Genomic DNA, 603 nt, shown 5'->3' on the forward strand with positions numbered 1-603 from the left:
ATCAGTGAAACGTGCAATTCAACCAAATACCCAGAATTTGTCTGTGATATCTATCGCACCAGGGGCAGATACTTCTAGTCTAGTCTACACTATCGTACCAGGGGCAGATACTTTATACAAAAAGTGTGACATAAGGGTGAGTGGAGTATAAAATGCTATATTTGCGTTACGTAATCAATGGATCTTTCCTGCGGTGCGGTTTTCGTTCACTGAAGTCTCTGGAATGTTGCTTTCAGCTATGTGGGTTCTCTTTTCGCCAGCGTTTGGAGGGGAGGCGCCGTAGCCAGTGTAATAAAAGGTTTAGTTTCCCATACTAGTTTTCATACAAACTTGAACCGGCTTGCGCTCAACTAGTTTTTGTTCAAATCGGTTTTTTGAGGACACTCGGAGCATGGGACGGAATTGAGTGAGCGTGGTGGTGCTGGGTCGTTTTTTGAACCACCCTACTAATATTCTTTGTTTTTTATAAATACGACACCAATACTACTACAGTATATGGAAGTTTTTATTGTACCAATACTATCAAAGCTTTGTTTTGGCACTCCCCCCACCTTTACCTTAAGTGAAATTTACAATTACTTAAGAAACAATTATTCCGTGTAT

The sequence above is a fragment of the Armigeres subalbatus genome, chromosome 2, assembly GCF_024139115.2.
Source record: "Armigeres subalbatus isolate Guangzhou_Male chromosome 2, GZ_Asu_2, whole genome shotgun sequence".
Taxonomy (NCBI): domain Eukaryota; kingdom Metazoa; phylum Arthropoda; class Insecta; order Diptera; family Culicidae; genus Armigeres; species Armigeres subalbatus.